Genomic DNA, 19300 nt, shown 5'->3' with positions numbered 1-19300 from the left:
TCTCACCTTAGGTGCCTGTCAGAAGTATTTATGTATTAAAATTAATATTATAAGAAACAATTGTGAACCTATCACCCAGCACCAGAACAGGACTATTGACAGTGACATACTGTGTCCTATCCTGCCCTAGGCCTCTTCTCACAGGAAGTAACCAGCATCCTGAATCCTGGCTTACACTTGCCTTGTGTTACTTTCACACACACAACATTTAAGATCAGTTAAAACAAATGAACTGCAGGTACATGCAACGAAGTGGATGCATCATACACCCTATGTTAAATTGAAAAAGTAAGCCCAAGAAGGTAGCCTATAGTGTGCTAAGCTTTTAATTGTGTATATATATGTCAACTAAACTCACTAAATTAAGAACAACTACAGCTAGAGTCCAGGTGGGAGAGGGACAGATAAAAGGTGAGGTGAGCAGATTTGCTGCAGGTGAGCGAGTTCCCTTCAAGTAACATGTCATTCTCTCTGAAGCAGGAGGCAAGGCCGTCTGCTGGGAGTCAGGGAAGAGACAGAGGGAAGCTTAGAGGTGTGCAGAGAGCATAGAATGTTGACACCACTGTGTGGCAAGTGGGGAAATGTGCTCACTAGAGAAATCCTGGAGGATTGCCTGGCAGTGGCAACCTGCTGGGCATTGATTTGTAGTCTTAGAAATCTGTGCTGGGAGAGCCTGCTGCCTGCAGGCTCAGAACAAATCGAGCTGGGTGAACCGAGATGGAAGTCGTCCTGGTGAGGAAATGAAAAGATCAAGGGTCAAGGGAGTTTTGTTTGTCATAAAGAGAGTGCTTACTGTGGATGCAGAGCTGGAAGGTGGGGAAGTGGAAGTAAGAGGAACGTGGACAGGTAGGAAAGCAGAGGAGTCAGTGCATGATGCCCCAGTGAGGGTGAAGGAGGGCCAACGAGGCTGGTGGAGAAGCAGCTGGATGGCTAGAGTTGGGCACATAAAGGAGAGAGGCTGGACCTGGGGTGGAGACACGCCCGGGTATGAGCCCGGGGGTAGGGTGAATGGGAGGTGTCTGGCTCAGGCTGACGGAGAAGAAGACCCTACAATGACCATACTGGGTGGTGGAGGGAGAATCAACATTGACGTCTTGATGGTAGGCGGTGAGGCAATACAGAGTTGGTGGTCCAGCTGCTCCTGACTGAGGCAGATGAGCAGGGAGGCCAGGGTGGCAGGCACTGCTAGGAATGGACTGGGTTTTCCAGGTGTTCCCAAGAGAGGAGGAGAAATCACCTCATGGGGGAAAGTGAGCACAAGGAGGTCAACCCAGGCTCCTGATCAAACGGAGAGTGTGAGGGGGCAAATCGTCAACTCCAGAGATGGTGGCCTAGGAAGCAGGGACCATGGGTGAAGTGAGGGGACACTCAGAGAAGAGAGAGAGATGAGTCTTCTGGGTGTAGGGGGAAGAGAGGCCCCAGGACAAAGGAGCACAGGGGCACAGTGATGAGGATGGACTGGCTCTGTTGTGACACTGCAGGAATGGCTGGATCTTTGTCCTGAGGGCTTAGTTTGGGGGGGCTACTGGCCTCATGAGGGCCCCCCTCTCAGCAGCCTGGACAGATGCTCCCGCTCCTGATAGCTCTGTGGCCACCACTGTTCCCGGAAGGGCTCTGCCTCCATCTTCTATCAGACATTCCTGCCCAGTCCCCGACTGCCAGCGAGGGAGCCTGGGCCTCACAGCCGTTTGCCGTGGAGGGACACAGGCTCCTTGGAGAAGCAGGCTGATCTTATTTTTCTCCGTAACCCACGGCCTAGCAAAGCGCCAGCCTATGGGTGGGCCATTCAGGGGCTCGGATACTTCTTAAATTAACTCAAAGCAGTAGAATAGCAGAGCTGGAGGAAGTGACCACTGAGCTCACAGAGTTCACTGCCCACACCCCCATTCTACAGATGAAGAAACAGAGGCCAAGCAGCCAAGGTCACGCTGCTCTTTAATGCTGGCCTCTGTTGGGCATACCAAGTGATGAGCTGCACTGAAGGGCCTGAGAGGGGGCTCTGGGGTCAGACAGCTTGGGTTCAAGTCCCACCCCTGCCATTTATTAGCTGTGTGATTAATGACTGTCCTTCCTGTAAAGTGCCACCTCATTGGTTTGTCATGAACACAGAGTTCCTTGAACAGCAGGACAGAATTCTTTAAAGGTTTGCTGTTGCTTTTGTTACTATTATCACCAAGTGAACCCTGAAATGAAGAACAAAGACAGCAAGATTTTTTATTTTAAAAGATTTTAAAATACGATGATGACTGTTTGATTTAATCTATTCAAGTTTGCATTTGACCCTTATTAACAACTGCACAATGGATGACTTTTGAGGAAATGTTACTTCATGTCTTTAATTCTCACTAACTACACAGGCTATTCAACAGGAAGCAATTTTTTTCCAGGAAGAGGGACAAAATTTAACAATATCTCTGTACCTCTCGGTTCCCAGTGAGTTGGCTGTGATCTGTCAACCCAACTTTGGGGAAATGCCCGCTCCTCCTGGGCTCACTGCACTGCCACGTGGCCTCCAGGGGGCGATTTACCCCCACACGAATCCAGTATCTTGGTTCATATCTTTGCTTCAGATCCCTCAAGGACTGCCCATGCACCAGGGCCCCGTCTGCCCCGCCAGTCTCACCTGCTGGCCTCCAGGAAACTATCCTGGGTCTCAACCATCCTCTGTTCCTATGCCCGCCCCACTACTCTTCATTTTGTCCTTCAAGTGTGGGCTCCTGTGGCTCGCCACCAAGCAGGGGTCTCCCAGTCCTCCACCTTGGGGAACTGCATCGTCCTGCACAGTGCCTAGTGAACCTGTGTGGAGGCCGGAAGAATACAGAACAACAGGTTCTCAGAGGGGCTGCCTTTCCCACTGCAGGGGCCCTGGAGAGCTTTCTCCCAGCTGGTTATTCACAGGCGCTGAAGCTGTGGTATCTCGATCTTACCAATTTAAAGGGCATCATCACTAATTACAAAAGAAATCATTTTTTCAGTAGCAAAAGGAGAAAAGACTTTGTGCCCCATGCCCCCATCTTTCTTCCTCCGCCTTCAGAGGTGATTCTCACTCTCTGGGCAAGGGTAGAAAGCAACAAACAGAATATTATTTTTCAATGATTCTTCTTTCCCACTCTGAAGATTGCATCCCAAGACCGATGAAGGCTAGGATGGTTTGGCTTCCCTGTACTGAGTATTCAGAGGCTCAGGGGGGAGGGGGTTAGGGAGATAATTCAGCATTATGGAACCAAACAGAGACATTAAAAGGTTCTACTCTAAACAGAAAGGAAGCAGGATGCTATAGAAATGGGAAAACCATCATTGGAAATGAAATAACGAGTTACAAGACAATAAACATGAAGATGTAAAAAAGAAAAAGTACATCAAAATACAAAAAGGTGGGAAAGGGAGACAATAGCAAGAAAAGATAGATTTTTTTCTCTTTCTTTTTCCTTTTTCTCATTATTCTTAGGATGTGTTGGAGCCTACGTGATTATCAGTCTAAAGGAAATAGATATGATAATGGGTTGATATACTTGAAAAATAGGGTAACCACAAATCGAAAGCATATAATAGAGTTGAAAAAAAAAACCAAAAAAGAAACAAACTCTAAATGGCTTAAAGACTTAAACATTAGACAAGACGCTAAAAAACTCTCAGAAGAAAACATAGGCAAAACATTATTTGACATATATCTCAGCAGTGTTTTCCTAGGGCAATCCACCCAAGCAACAGAAAATAAAAGCCAAAATAAACAAATGGGACCTAGTTACACCTATCAGCTATTTCAAAGCAATAGAAACCATAAGCAAAACGAAAAGACAACCTATGGAATGTGAGAAAATATTTGCAAAAGATGAGACTGAACATGGCTTAACTTGTAGACTATAAAAATAGTTCATACAACTTAATAAGAAAAAAAAAATAAACAACCCAATCCAAAAATGGGCAGAACAACTAAACAAGCAATTCTCCAATGAAGATATACAAATGGCCAATAGGCATATGAAAAAAAGGCACAATATCGCTAATTTTCAGAGAAATGCAAATCAAAACTACAATAAGTTATCATCTCACACTACTCAGAATGGCCACCATTCAAACATCCACTCACCATAAATGCTGGAGAGGCTTGGAGAAAAGGGAACCCTCCTACATTATTGCTGGGAATGTAGTTTGGTGAAGCCAATGTGGAAAACAGTTTGGAGATACCTCAAAAGACTAAAAAAAGACATCATTTGATCCAGCAATCCCACTCCTGGGCATATATCCAGAGGGAACCTTAATTTCAATATATACCTGCACCCCAATGTTCACAGCAGCATTGTTTTCAATGACCAAGACATAGAAGCAACCTAAACGCCCACTGACAAATGACTGGATAAAGATGTAGTATTTAGATATAAAAGAATATTACTCAGTTGTAACAAAGAAGGAAATAATGCCATTTACAGCAACATGGATGGACTTGGAGATTATCACACTAAAGTGAAATAACTCAGACAGAGAAAGACAAGTAACATATGATACCACTTATATGTGGAATTTTTAAAAAAGATACAAATAAACTTATTTACAAAACAAAAACAGACTCACAGACTTAGAAAACAAACTTAGGAGTTTGGGATTAACAATTACAAACTACTATATGTAAAACAGACAAACAGCAAGGATTCACTGTAGAACACAGGGGAAAATGTTCAGTATCTTGCAACCTATAATGGAAAAGAACCTGAAAAAGAATAGACTATGTATATGTACAACTGAATCACTATGCTGTATACCTGAAACTAACAAAACAGCTGTATATCTGAAACTAACTAAACATTGTAAATCAACCACATTTCAATTTAAAAAAAAAGATAAGCTCTAAATAGCTGTATTCAAAGAAAATCTTCAACTCTTACCTCCTACAAAAAGTAAAATGGGAAGCTTGAGCAGGACCAAATTATACTGAATGAGAGGTTACATACCTTCTCCAGCACGTGGCCCATGGTACACATACATCGTGTTTTCCTTCAGGTAAGAATGGCCCTTACTGCCCAGGGAGCGAGTCCTGCTGGGACAAGGCCTCTGTGGCAGTGGCCTCCTTGTCACCGCTCCATCTCACCAGAAGGCCAGGGTTTTCAGAGGGGAGGGAACACAGAGCTCATACACTTCAGATATATTTCCTGAGAAAAACTGTGGAAAGACCAAATTCACCTGCAGTGCAGGAAACATGAGCACGGCCCCTAAGCAGACTGACAAACCCGAAGCAAGACGGCCCGATGTTCACATCAGAACCAGAACAAAAACTGTCTGGCCCCAGTTAAACGATCACCATCTCACCTGCAATGAACTGTTCATACTCATTGTCAGGGATGTGTCTGTTGAGACTTGAGAGATCAAAAAAGTCAGACCAGGGAATCCGGCCCTGGTGGATGTCCAGGCTCTGCCAATGGTAGAGGCGGCCCCAAGGGGGTATCACCAGCACCGACTCTTCCATTTTCAGCAGGGTCTTCAGGAGGAAGGCGATGTGGATACAGACGCCCCTACGGAGGCTGAAGCCCTCCGGAGGGTTGACATAACACAGAAGGTACCTGGCAGGGAGCAAAGGAGAGCGGGTCTTCAGAGCCAGGTCTATGCACAGGAATCCCGGCTTAGATAGAACAGATACAATGGGAATCTCTGCACAGCACATGGCCTAGACTCAAGACACGTTCAGCAGCTTCTGGTTTGTATAGTGGAGGCACTGCCCACCGATCTCTGTGTGGCCAATTATTTCGAGTCCGGGAGCACATGCAGAAGACATCTTGGCATCTGTCTATCAACGCTAAGCACCTGACTAGTACCTGAGCACCCGTTCTCCAGGGGATCTCAAACTTCTTGGCCTAAAGACCCCTGTACACTCTTAAATACTGAGGACTTCAAAAGGTTGCTGTTTATGTGGGTTAAATCTATCAATAGTTCCTGTGTTAGAAGTTAAATAAGAACTTTAAAAAATGCTTATGAGTTCACTTAAAAATAATAACAACCTACTACATGATACCATTAATACTCTTAAGCAAAAAATAAGTATATTTTTCTAAACAAAAATCATTAATTAGAGGAATAGCAGTGATTTTAATTTCTGAAAATCTCTTTTGGACTGGTGAGAGCTTAATTCTATCTGCCTCTACATTACCTGTTTTGTGATATCACAGACCAGGTTTTCCCTGGAAAACCCCACAGGAAACTCGGGAGTGCAAGAGTGTGCAAAAGGCAGGTGACTTCCCGGCGTACCTACGAAAATAGTCTTGCATCTCATGGGCCTCGGACTCACTTTGATAACTGCTGCCCTACCCTAGGCGAGACTCTCCTACACAAGAGCCAGGCAAGTGTCCTGGCTTCTTTAATGAGTTACCGCAGCAACACCCCTCCCTTCTCTGTGTTAATGTTTCCCACAACCTCCATTACTGCAGATGAGGATGTAATCCTCAACTGAGGCCTCTAATCCCAGAATACTACCAACCTTGAAAGGGAGGGCCCATCTACCATCTCTACACCCCGCACAGTCTATTTTGAGTCAAGCCCTAGATAACTGCTAATTGACACTGACCCTTGTCTTATTCCTGAGTTTTATCGAAGGAGCCAACATCTGGATGGAACTGAAATTTCCCTGCTGATATACAAGGCTGATAAACCACCCTATTCCAACATCTGATTCTGGGACTCTTCAAAACGCGGGTAAGGCCCCGCTTCATAAAAGACGGGTCCTCCACCTGCCCTTCCCAGGGGTTCTGGGAGGCCGCGGCCACTCAGGGCTACCCGGACTCGCGGTCCAAGCCCCAGAGCCCGAGGGGGAGGAAAGCCGGAGGCTGTGCCCCAGCCCTGTCCCCCCGCCCCATCCCGCTCCCCGGCACCACAGCCCTCCCCGGCCGCCACACCAACCCGGATCCCACCCCGGCCCATGTCCACTGGCCCCGCCAACGGCGCGGCCGTACGTTTACCGTCTGTGAGACGCCGCCCCAGAAAGGATGTCGGCCGCCGACTGACGCGGCCAGAACTAGTGGCCTGGCCAAGCAAGCCGCCATCCCCAGCAGCAAACACCGCCATGGTCCCGGGCAGCTGCACACTTCGGGAGCCCGCTGCCTGCCCCAGAAGCGCACGCCAGCCTGCGAGGAGCGCGGCGTCTTTATCCATGGCAACGCCGCGGGGCCCTCCCCTAGCGCTTGCGTCTGCGTCCTCCCGAGGCTAGACGTGCGAGGGCAGAACTTTCGGAGCCAATGGGAGCCAGGGCGCGGCCAGGACGAGGGTGGGGGGAGGCTTATGGGGCAGCTGGGCGGGGCCGGGGCGGGCGGGGCCGCGCGGAGTTCCTCACCTGCAGGTGGCGCCGGCCGGAGGCTGGGGCGGTGCTGCCACCAGTGGGCGGGGCAGCGGGGCAGCGGGGCAGCGGGGCAGCGGGGCGGGGGCACCCTCACCTGTCTGTGTGCGGGGCTCAGCCTGGGCTCCGCGGCCTCCGCTTGCACCGGAAGTGGACCCAGGCTACCGGTGGGCAAGATATAGGACTGAGCCCAGGCACGCACGGCTGGCCAGGTAGGGCACCTGAAGTGCAGATCCGCCAGGCCGGCTGCCGGCCTTGAATACGCGCTGCTAGGCAGTTTCCAAGAAGACGGGATCTGTCCCAAGAGGGGAGGTAGGGCAGGGTGCCAGATGCCTGGTTGGGTGCGGTCTTACAGGAGAGCCACGTTGAGAGGGTGCAGAGCAGCCCCTGTGTTGGCGGGGCTAGGAATTTGGGGTATAGGGTGGGGATGATGTGTGCCATGCCCTGTGGTCTCCCAAAGAACTCGCACCCCCAAGCAAAGGACCCTGCTCCCTCCACCCTTCACTGCATCCCCTGCCTTCCCCAGCACCACCGCCCCTGCCCCCGGAGTGTCCCATGACCTCTCCCCACACCAGGCACCGTCCCTGTTACAGGTACTTATCTCCTGGTGGTTCCAGCCCAAGGGTGGGGGCTGTATCTGACCAGTTAGGATGCCTGGAGCCTTTGTATGAAATCTCAGACTATAATGCAGGCGTGCACAGAGGCCCCTCAAACAGGATTCCCTGCATTCCCTCCCCACCACGCACCCACAGCGCAGCTGCCACACCAGGCCAAGCCTGCCGGAGGACCGCTGTCCCCTCTCCTCCTGTCCCTGATCAAGAGTGCACCGCCCACACTGCTGGGTATTTAGTGGGCCTTAGAAGAGCAGCTGGTATTTTCATGGACAAATATTTGCTCTTTTGGGAAGAGTTGAGTGCAAAGGGATGTAGGGTATGCCTTTTCTGTTGTCCTGGAACTGGTGACTAGGATGCAAACTTAAGTCAAAGCGGTTTTTAGAGAGAGCCGCAAAATATCTTACCCAAAGATCACTGTTCCCCTACAAAGGCAACACCACCTGGCGGGTGGGGTCCTGGTCCCTCTTTCTGGAGGTTGGGCTTTGCACCCTCCAGCTGGGACAGAGCCCGAAACAGCTCTGAACACGCTCCAACAGGCTTTCCCAGCACAAACTGCCTTTATTTTGAATCTGGCTGAAGGAAGCAGCTGAGAAATCTGGGTAAATCTTCCTGGGTGTAACCATGCCTTTTGTGCTGAATGAAAGAGTGGCTCTCCACATGCTTACATCTTAGAACTGAATGTGTGTCGAAGCCTTCATGCATGTAGCATGTTGGGAACAGCGTTTCATGGTGAGGGGAACTCTATAACTTACATGTGTATGGGGAAGCCCTCACTCCAACAGGCTTTTCCTGCACAAACTGCCTTTATTTCGAAATTGGCTCTTGCTGAGAAATCTTGGTAAGTGTTCTTAAGGGTAGCCATGCCCATTATGTAGGATGAAAGAGCGGCTCTACACTTTTTCACATCTCAGAAATGAATGTGTGTTGAAGCCGTCATTCATGTAGCGTGTTGGGAACACAGAATTTAGTGGTGAGAACTATGTAAATTACATGTCTATGATGAAGCACTCTCTCAAACCGGCTATTCCAGCGCATACTGCCTTTATTTCGAAACTGCCTTCTCAGAAGCCTGTGGTCTCCACTGCAGGTCTGTCTCCAAACCCAGGGCCAGCATGGTAACTCTGCTCCCCCTGTCTATTCTGGAAGTTCTAGGTGTCCTCCATGGCCCTTCCACCATTATGTTTTTGGAAAACCCCGCAGATGGAATGGGCCTGAGAACAGGAGAGCTGGATGCCAGAAGCCACTGCCCAGTGTGAGGCTCCTGGGAGGGGCATCTCCTCTCCGTGGGCTCTGATCTAACCTCCCCTCTCCCCCACCCCCATCCCTGTCCTCCTGCATTTCCTGATTGATCCCTGGATAATGGTCCATACCAAGAATGACCTGGGAGAGGTTTTATGAGTCTTTAAGTGGAAAAAAAAAAGAAATCTTTAGACAAGTTACTGAAAGTAACTTCCAGCTTTACCGGGAAAGACCTCATTCCAATGTTTAAGGCTAGTTGACAGGGTGTCAAATTGCTTAACCACTCACATCTGAGCAAGTGCTACCTCTCTCTCCAGCTCCCCGCAGCATCCACCTGTGGAAACTTGGCCAAAAGAAGGCAAGAAAGCTCTTTCCCCTCGCCAGCACCAGCGTGGCTTTGGAGTCAGTGGAGGCTGAGAGAAAGGGCCCCGCCCTGAGGTTTGAGGGGCCTCCAGCCACAGCCAGAGGAGCGGGGGTTTTCAGAGTGGCCCAGCAGGGAAACCAGGCAAGGCCACCTGGCCCAAGTCTTCCCTGCCCAGAGAGCCCCATGAACTACTTTGGGCCACACTCCCCGTTTGGGCCCCCTGCAAAAAGGTATCACGGGAGCCACACCTGAGAAGGCAGAAGGACAGCCCTTTAGCCTGGGGTCCCAGCAGGTGTGTCTTGTGAGACCTGTGGCCACATAAGTTCCTTGTCTCTCCAGGTCACTGAAGGGACTGTGCTGGGCATCTTGGTGGTCAGGGACATGGGAACACCTCTAAACTCTGAAGAAGGACAGAAAGACTCTTCCTGGAAGCAAGGATTCCAGGGAGACACCTTGCCCAGAACTGGGGGACTGTGTCCTGAGTAGACCCCTGGGAGGCAATGTGGGGCTGTGGGGTCCTCTTCTGAGAAGGGAGCAGGTGAGTTTTCCGGGGGTGGGGTCCTGCTTTGTCCAGACATGTCCTTGTGTAAGACTCATTTACAAACACCTCCAAGTCCACCTAGGGGTGGCCCCAGAGGTGGGGGTAGAGGAGGAGAGTGAAGGGTGCAGACTTAGGGCCCCCTGAGCCACCCAGGGAGCCAAGGGTCAGTGGGAACATCTTGGGAGTCTAGTGCAGGGGTGGAGGACGAGCACTAAGAACATGCCAAGTCATGCAATAAAGTGACCCGTGACCATGAGACACAGGTGGCTGTACACCAAAAGAGGCAGATAGAAATTTAGACCCAGGATCTGAGAACCTTGAGAGGGGCTGGAGGGTCCCAGGAACCCTCAGGAACAGCTCTTCTAGGGGCACAGACATCCCAATACACACATTTCTCGTGGAAGCTTTTTGGGGTGCAGAGTGAGTTACCAGGATCCTGAACTTAGTATGGAATCCCACCCCCTTGTTCATCACGGTTCCTGGCAATAAATTGCTGTCATTTGTCCCTGGACATGCACAGGGGAGCTGACTGCTGTGGGGGTCACTGCAGGACTAGAATCTTCTGGTGTGTGCTCTCTGACCACAGAAACCCAGGGGGATTTCTCAATGGGAGAACCTGGAGACCATGCCTGCAAGGACCACCCTCATGGGATGGCCAAGGAGCTCGTGGTACCCAGGTCACCAAGTGACGAAGTTGTGAGGTTGCCTGGGGTATCCTGGGGGCATGTAGATTTCTGAGGTCAGCACGTGGGCCCAGCACTGCTGGATGGTCTGCACAAAGAGGGGCCTGCCCTCCTGATGATGGCTCTTAACACCTGCAGGGAAACTGCTCCCAGGGCTCCTGGAGGTCCATATTGAGAGTGTCCTGCCAGCCTTGTGGGGTCACCTTCCCCTGATGCAGAAGCAGACCTCTCTCCCTTGAGGCCCAGGGGACACCTGGCTCAGGTCCCACCTGTGTGACCTGGACACGCAGAGCCCCAGAGCTCTGGCACAGCCTGGGGTGTGGTGGTGTCCGGGCAAGAAAGGCCCTGGGAAGGGGGTCATTCAAGGGCAGAGGCCACTCTGCAGGGATGCTGGACCTGGCAGCAATGCACTGCTTCAGTACTCCCTTGGGTTGGGTTTCCAACCTGTGGGATGGAAGGGCCACTCATTCCTGCGGTGCAGTCGGGGGAACTAGATCCATCGTCAAGGTCAGCCCTGAAAATGGAGGCTGTGCTACCTCCATTCCTGGAAAGAAAATCAGTCCCCTCCAGTCCAGGTGATTCAGAAAGTCATTCAGCAATGTTCGGGGCCCCCACTTTAGGCTTTGAATTAGAGCTGAGCAGCTTAGGAGGCCAGATCCCTGTCCGTGGCTCCAGGAGCAGGCTTTCTGCTGGGGGACAGGATCCTCACAAACACCTGTGTCTTTGTGGGACACTCCCCTCTGACAAGCTGGGAGGCAGGGTGCAGTTGTGGGAAATCGTGTTTACATGAGCAGAGGGCCACCATGTGGTGGGGGCACAGGAGACTGTGAGAATGAGTCCCACAGCCTTTCTGGAATCAAAAAACTGGCAAATGTGAAAAAGTGCATAATTTGTTTTATTGAACAGGCTGCTTATGTACGTTTGGAGGACCAGGTTCAAGGACTCAGCATCCCTCCAGGACAATAGCCTCAAGAGAAGAACAGACAGAGCAGGAGGAGATCTGGGGTTTCTCCCAGGAATGAGGTGGAACAGGGATTTCTGCAGATTTGCAAGGAGTCCCTGACCACTGAGCATGGGGTTACAGCCCCACGAGACCCCTGTCATGTTTGGCTTGGGCTCTGGTTCTGGCCTGCTCATGTATTCTTCCAGCAGAGTTCCAGAAACTCAGAGGGTGGACTTAGAGGGGCTGCGTTTGGAACCTAGTGAGGAGTTGGAGGGTCCTTTATATTGAGTCCCTTCATCCTAATCACCGTAGCTGAAGCCCAACACCCCCCAGGCCCCCATGGTTGCCGTGGAGAGAGAACAAGCCTGGCAGGCGACCTAGGGGTCCCACTACTGTGTCCTTCCCTTGTCTTCATTCCCTTTCACCCCAGAAGGTGTGATTGTCTCGTGTCATGGTGGCCTCCACAATGTCCCTCCCAGTAATCTCTCTTCTCCATCAGGTGGGGTTCCCAACCCCGCTCAGCCTTCTCTGCATGGATGCTGAAGGACCAGGCCCACCTGAAGTTCTGAGCTCGAGCAGTAAGGTGGAAACAAAGAAACCAATGGAAAAAAGAAGCAAGTGATTGTGGCAAAGCTCCCCACCACAGAGAAGCTGCCCTGAGTGGAAGGGAGAGTGTGGGCATGCCCGTTTGTTTCCTGTCTCCCAGTGCTCTTAGCTTTCTTATTGCCTACCTGCATGGTTACAACAAAATGATCTGCAAAACTGAAAATATTTACTCTCTCGCTTTTACAGAAAAGGCTGGCCAGCCTCTGGTCCGGTACCAGGCAAGAGATTGGAGTTCCTTTCCAGTTTGGAAACATCTTGGCAGGCCCAGGTTTGCAAAGGTCTTTAAGAGTAGTTACGGAGTTTTGCTTTTAAACTTTTTTACGGCTGTATATACTTGTGAGATGTGGTTGTGATGTATAATTCTGAGCCGGGATTTTCTCAAACTGTTTCTCACTTCTTATACCAGACATTCCTAAATTCCAAGTGGAACTGCATATTAAGGAAGCCATGGAATTTAGCAAAAGGATACAGATCTCATTTCCTTTTAAGCATCGATGTACCTCCATCATGGCAGTATTTGTTATGTGTTATTGATAGGGGAACTAAGTAGTAAACAGATTAATAGAAAATAGGGGATTTTAGGTACACAGGTTCATCTTTTCAACATTGTTTGTAATATTTGCAGTTTAAGATGACCATTCCTGAGAAACAGGCAGCCTCTTAGAATGAAATAGCATTTCCTCTGAACCATAATTAATTTTTATTTTGTAGACAGCAGGAAGGGTAATAACACATCACACATTTGGGGACGTCAAAGAGAAAATGTAACTTTCTGGGAGCGCACTCCCCCGCCTCCCCCTGCCCTTTTTACTGTCCCATTCTCCCTGGAAGGCTCTTTGTTATCTTCTGCTCATGGCTCCAGTAACTCTTTCTTCCTCCTTGTTCCTCAGCTGGTAAGGTTAGTTTTCTACTTTGAACAAGCAAACAAGCCAACAGAAGAGAAATTTCACAAGCAACTCCCAGCACATCCGCTCGCCTTCTGATGTCTGTGACCTCACTCTCGGTGCCCCAGCGCTTATTAAAAGTGGCATCGAAAGCCAGTTCCTCCAAAAGTCCCCGAGGCCCCATCCCTCCCATCTTCTCTGGGTTGTCACTCCCAAAACCATCCTCTCTTTCACTGCCTCATCTATTTTGTTCTCCTGCTAGTTGGCACCATCAGTATATAAACGTCCATCCTCTTAAACAAACAGCACTCCTTGACCCTAATTCACCCCCACCAATTGCCACCCTGTGTCTTTGCAGCAAATCTTTAAGGAGTTGTTTAAACTCACTGTCTGCATCTTCTCTTGAGCCATCCCCTTTTACACCCATTCTGGCTTTTCGCCTGATCCCTCGCTCTATGGAAACTGCCCTGTCAAGGCCATCAGTGACCCCATGTTGCTAAATATAGTGGTCAATTTTGACTCCTCATCATGCTTGGCCCCTCGGCAGCATTTGACCCAGCTCTTCCATCCCTCCTACCCCGTGTTCCTGCTTCACTCAACCTCCAGCCCATCTCTCTGTCTGTTTCTGCTTTTGGCCTGCTGGCTGGTCCTTTGCCAATGTCTCCTGTTTTTTCCAAACATATACTGTGGGTGTTCCCCAGGGTGGGTTCCTGGGCCTCTCCTCTCTCTCTCTGCTATTCCTTTGGTGGAAGCAACCCAGCCTTGGAAATTGGCATGCCATCAATTTCTCGATTTCTCCAAAATTCCCTGATTTCCCCTTTCCATCTGAGCCTTTATCCCTGAGACTCACATCACATTCTTTTCCTTTCATTCATCTTGCTTTCACATTCATACATATGTTCTACTATGTAATTACTTTTCCAAATTTTGAATCGGTACATATATATCATGTAAAATGCTCAAATATGTATTATTTCCACTAAGATGCTAATTCTACCTTAGAACATTTCTGCACTTCTGTATTTATGTGAATAAAGCGAATAGTATTTCTACAAGCCTCATAGTTAAACACTGTTAGTTTGGGGCTATTATGTAACATGAAATAATGGTACATCAACATAGTCGTTTTTCATTTATTTTTATGTAACACCGAGATGAGGCTTTTGCCCTGAAGACTGGTTTTATTGAAATTTTACCTACGTTACGGACAGTCAGTTTATGTGAAAGCCCTCATTTCTCCCCTTTTTGATATATGTTCCATTTGGCTATATATAACATATAACTTGGCATGAAACAAAATTCCCAAATCATTCACATAATACAATTAATATGTTTAATTATATTTTTTAAATGTTAAAAAGAAAAAGAAAACAGATTCCTCTACCTATTAGGCAGTTCTGTGGCAATATGTAATACACCCCTTAACCATGACATTGAAGAACTGAGCTGATACCAGCCCCTTTCCACCTGCTCAGCCCCACCTTTTCCCATCCCCTGTGGATGGAGAGGACATCCCTCCCATTGTCCAGGCCCAGATGTTGGAACCATGTCCTTTCTCTCTCTTTCTTTTACACTCACAGACAGCAAATCCAGCTTGTTAGAAAATTCTGGATATTCTGTCTTAATTAAATACCTGCTCTCTGCTCCCCGCCCTCCTAAGAGCCACCTTCAGCCTTTCCTGGATACCAATAGCCTCCTGTTCCCATCTTTGCTTTCCTACAATCTCTCATCCACACAGAGTCAGAGGGAGCCTGTAAAAACATACATTGGGGGTGGTGGGTGTTGCTCAGTGGTAGGGCGCATGCTTAGCATGCTTGAGATCCTGGGTTCAATCACCAGCACATTCATTAAAATAAATAAATTACTTACCCCCAAAAAACACAAACACAAAAGCATAAGTTGGACTACATCACCCCTCCCCTCAAAACTCACTAAACGGGTCACCATGTCATTAGGAGCCAAAGTCGTCACAAAGGCCTCAGGACCCGGCGTGCTCTGCCTCTCTGCCCACACTCTCCCCCTCACTCTGGGGGCCTCTGGCTCCGGCTCTTCCTTCTTCCTCCAGATCTATTCTGCTTCAAGTTCATTACTCCGTGAGATCTGCCAGGATTGCCTTATTCTCTCCTGCCTGCCTCCCACCCCACCGCCATCACCCGAGTTTGCTCATATCACTCTTTTTTAAAAATTTTTCCAAACTCTTGCTACCCCAACATGCTGCCTGTTTCCTCTGCTAAAATTCTGAGCCCCCAGTGATGGGGAGTCATGCCTATTTTGTTGACTGATAAAGCCCGAGAGCCTTGGGAACGGTCTAGTTAGGAGATTCCCGTATGTAGTAGGAGCTTATACACATTTGCTGAATGAATGTAGATGCCCTGGTCCAATCCGATGGAGCACTTCTGTGACGTGCTCAAAGAATAAGTCTCCTTTCCACCTGAGAGGGGGTGACAACTTCCCTGGTGATTAAAGGCAAGAATTTTTTGCTTTATGCTGTTAACCTTAGGCGGGGAGACTGGGGGATCTTCATATATATTTTTAAATTTGGTTCACACTGCAGTTGGTCTTTGGTCTCTGTATAATTTTGAGAAACTCTTTATGAGTGATCATTCTTTGATCAGATTGAACAGGTTCCAGGGGGAAGGACCAAGCCTGTCCCATCAGCCATCCTATGTGTCATGTCCTGGGACCCAGTGGATGCTCAGCATGTAAGTGAACTGACAGGAGTGAATGAAGAGATGGGAGCATCTCATTATTGTGGCAGATCTCTATCCAATGCCTTGAGATTTGGGGAAGGTTTTACGAGTGCAGAAGGGAGAGGTCAGGTCCTCTGTGCTTTTCCTGAGTGCCCTGGCCTTACCCATTCCCCCAGCCCCCTCTGGGCAGCCAAGCCAAGGAGCTGGGCCACCAGGGGTTGTGCTGATCAATAATCCACCTTCACCCCAAGTCCGGGGGTAGGTACACATGGTTGTAGACACTGGAGTCAGGTCCTTGGAGGAATTCCTCACCGAACTATGTTTTGGACCTTTTATTTTTCTCTAGAACCTCCCGCTGAAGAAGATTGTCTTAGACACATGGAAGTTGAGGACACCTTCTGTCCCCTCGCAACCCAGGTGGGGCTGGGAGTCTGCTGTTTCTATAGCCGGTGGGCTCGTGTTGATTTGGGCATCCCTGTGCCTGAATTCCTGCAGTACTCTCGGTGGTAAGGATGGGGGTGCCTGGCAGGGAGGGAAGCGTGTTGGGAGACTGTACAGCTGGGCTGATGTTAACCTGGGGTGAGCGGGAGCTTGCTGATGCATGGCATCTCGGGGCAGGGAACTCTCCACACTCAAGAGGGGTTCCCAATCCCGCAGGGGCCCTTTGATCAGGGTGCTGGGCTGTCAGGGGACCACAGGGGTCCCAGTGAGGATTAGGGTGCCTTCAGGCAATGGGAAGTGTCAGGTCCAGTGGCAATTCAATTAACTGTGCACCCAAACCCAGCCCCCACCTCTTTCAGCCTGTTTCCTAATCTGCAAAATTGGAATGTTATTAAACATCTCGCGTGGTCGTTGATGGGTTGGGACAGACTAGACGGTCAGGAGCTGGAATTCCTCTGTCCCCTGATTGTTTGCCTTATTTCTGACTATTTGCTCTCACAAGCTCAATCTCTCTGTCTCTCGCTCTTTCACTTCTAACTTTCTCTCATGCTCTGGTTTCATTTGATTTCCAACCACCACCCCTCCCCTCCACCAATCCCCAGATGAGTGAACTTGATTTCTATGTGTCAGTTCCAAATTCCCAGGAAAGATGCTCTGTCACCCTCTGGATCTGTTGTCCAACCCATGAGTTGTGGCCAGAGGAGCGAGTCCCTCTGGGACCAGCAGAGGGTCTCTGCCCAGCCCCCAGCTGCCACTGTGGGAGCACATAGCTCTCCGTGGAGGAAGTACTGGCTGTGACCTTGTGTCACTAAGTGTGAATTTATGTCTTCTCTTGAACCACCTTCATCCTCCTAAACAAAGATGAAAATTAAACACTCCCGGGATTTGTGTCATGGAACACTCAGGGTGGGGGCTAATGGGGCTGGAATTTCTGCTGTATTTAAGAGGCTACAGTGAATCCCCAACGAGAGCCTGCAAAGGGAACAGCACTGGCCCCACCCGGCACTTAGGGCGCTGAGTCTGCATGACGTTGAGCCAGGCTTCTGACCACAGCTCAGGGGTCTGGTCTGACCAATTAGCCTTTGAAACCAACCAGCTTTGGATTCCTCAATCCCACCCTGAGGTTTTACCTGAACCATCAGCTTCTGTATCTCTGAAGACAGATGCTGAGGACCCTTCACGTAAGCCGTTCGCACAGCCCTGTTCAGGCCTTTGTGCTGCACTGTCTGCCCGGCGAGCTGACCGAGGTTGGTATTTTACTGATGTTAGAAGTAGTCTGGTTTCCCGATGTACTGTTTCACTGAACAAGCAACAGAAGCCACTTCTCGCTGATAAAAGCAGAAAAGGGACAAAATGAAAAGATACTGGGAGGGTGTGTGGAGTGGCCAGGACCGGAGCCAACCCAGGAGCTGTAGGAGGTGTTAGGGAGCCCCAGGCACCAGGCTGGGAGGGGTGCTACCGGGCCCCCTGCCACCCCAGAAGGGACCCCCCTCCACCCGACCCTCCACCTCACTCACTGCAGGTTCATGTCCCGGCAGGGCCAGGTCACACTGAAGCCACCAGCACACACCTCAGTGGGGGAGCTGGCCCCGTCTGAGCTGAGGGTGTGCCTGGTGTGGGGAGAGGCCCAGTTAGAGGAAGGCAGTTCCCCTACTGTTCCGAGTTAAGGTGCAAGTCAGTGCCCATCACTCAGGAGAGCCAGGCTGGACGGACCTCATTGTGGTGACTAGGCTGTCTGAGTTCACTTATTACTTTCTACGTTTGAAGGCCCTGGAGGGAGAAAAAGTGAAGGTTCTTGTACTTATTTTGTGTTTCCCACGTACCAGGTGTGGTAAGCAAGCCACTTCAGACAAGGCCCAGAGCAACCACCTAAATAGGCCACGGAGCAAGTCGTGCAGTCAGGCCTCTGTGGTCCTGAAACCCGTGTCCCCATCGGCTCCATAGTTACCAGTGGAAACTAGGGGGATTTATGGGACTGTGTGCTCCTGTGGGGGCTGGGATATGTGTGTTTAAGTCCACATCTTCAGAAACTCGGCTAGAACCACAGCCAGTGATTGCACGGTGGCAGAGGAAGGGAGAATTCCAGCCTCTGGTCCAGCTCGTGTGGAGCTCAGAAGTTCTTCCTCCTGTCCTGAAAATAACACCAGATCTGAGGGAGCTGAAAACCCACTGCTCTTCTTAGATCCCAGAAGACTGAGGGGGAAAGCTGCTCCCAACTCAGAGAGGTTGCAAAGGGAACAGCGGGCAGGCTTGGAGAGTCACAGCTCCCAAGGCAGAACCTGCTTTTGTAAGAACCCTGGGGGCAGGCAGATTTAACAGGTCCCTGAGGCCAGCAGGAGGCTCAGTGTGGGGAAATCAGAGTGTGACAAGTCCAGGGGGCCAGTCAGAGGGGTCCCATGCTCTTTTTCATGTATTTTACATCCAGGACCGTGTCCTGTTCTCAGAATGAAGGTCAGAGGATAACTCCTCATGCTTCCTGCCTGGAGAGGAGAAAATAACTGTATTGAAATACACCCAGAACATTCTGTTTCATTGGGGGAAGTTGTTTTTTGTTTGTTTTTTTAATGAGAAATTATTTTACCAGAGCCTAACCAACCTGGGAGTAGGGAAATCCCTTCTGTGTCACCCAAATTGGGGTGGGGGGAAAGAGACACACTTGTGGAGGTCACAGCTCAGGGCACAGGCTCAATGAGAACTAATCACAGGACTGCAGATGCCCTGCTCTGTCCCGCTCCCCCAACACCTTACCTCCATGTCAGTAGGGCCCGTGTGTAATAACAGGAATAATACTAACAGAAGTAAATGTCTCAGGAGTGTCTAGGGAAAACCCAAAGACAGCAGGGAGATGAAAACAAGGACACACAGGCTGTTTTAGCCTCTCACACCAATAGCTGTAACAAACTACACACAGCCCAGCCCCAGTATATAAACAGACAACCTCACAGAAGAAATTATTTATTTTGGTTCTCTTACCCAG

The 19300-nt window shown here is 49.7% G+C and overlaps 1 long non-coding RNA gene across 1 annotated transcript; it reads left to right on the top strand.

Moving 5' to 3' along the window:
* The first annotated feature begins 9951 nt into the window (after positions 1-9951).
* LOC140687375 (uncharacterized) lies at positions 9952-15863 on the top strand. Its single transcript, XR_012061630.1, has 5 exons — positions 9952-10073; positions 11666-11782; positions 12202-12376; positions 12495-12576; positions 15808-15863. It is a non-coding gene; the product is annotated as an uncharacterized lncRNA (long non-coding RNA).
* Positions 15864-19300: the final 3437 nt, after the last annotated feature.

This window comes from Vicugna pacos, chromosome 19 (assembly GCF_048564905.1).
Source record: "Vicugna pacos chromosome 19, VicPac4, whole genome shotgun sequence".
NCBI classification, from domain to species: domain Eukaryota; kingdom Metazoa; phylum Chordata; class Mammalia; order Artiodactyla; family Camelidae; genus Vicugna; species Vicugna pacos.
The sequence above is the reverse complement of the archived record's forward strand: the minus strand, read 5'-3'. Positions and strand labels throughout refer to the sequence as shown.